The following is a 464-nucleotide window of genomic DNA, read 5'->3' on the forward strand; positions in this document are numbered from 1 at the left end:
AGGTTATTCCACCATAATTATTGTCTATGTAGTTTGTTGATATAACTTGTTTTTAACATCAACTCATCGGCTAATCATTATCGTTTCACCACCACCACCACCACCACCACGACTACCACCACCACAACTACTACAACTAGCTTGTACCGTCTCTATTACTCACGCCACCACATCAGCAACAACTATCGCTATTACAACGAAAACGGCTACGTCTACCTCGGCCACAGAGCATCCACGCCACTCCCCGCTGCATCAACACTGCGGCTATTATCATCAAGCATACACAACCAATGCAGTCAGCACTACAACGCGCAAGCAGCACCACCACTACCGCCACTATCACCAATACCATTATTACCACCACCACCACCGTTTCCACCACCACCACCACCACCACCACTACTAACACCACCACCACCACCACCGTTACCACCACCAACACCACTACCACCACCGTTAACACC

At 48.9% G+C, this 464-nt stretch overlaps 1 long non-coding RNA gene across 1 annotated transcript in view; it reads left to right on the forward strand.

The window, feature by feature from the left end:
• LOC128250810 (uncharacterized) overlaps positions 1–464 on the forward strand; it is an 83,402-nt gene that overhangs the window by 36,880 nt on the left and 46,058 nt on the right. The gene's annotated exons all lie outside the window — the stretch shown is intronic.

This window comes from Octopus bimaculoides, chromosome 25 (genome assembly GCF_001194135.2).
Source record: "Octopus bimaculoides isolate UCB-OBI-ISO-001 chromosome 25, ASM119413v2, whole genome shotgun sequence".
NCBI classification, from domain to species: Eukaryota; Metazoa; Mollusca; class Cephalopoda; order Octopoda; family Octopodidae; genus Octopus; species Octopus bimaculoides.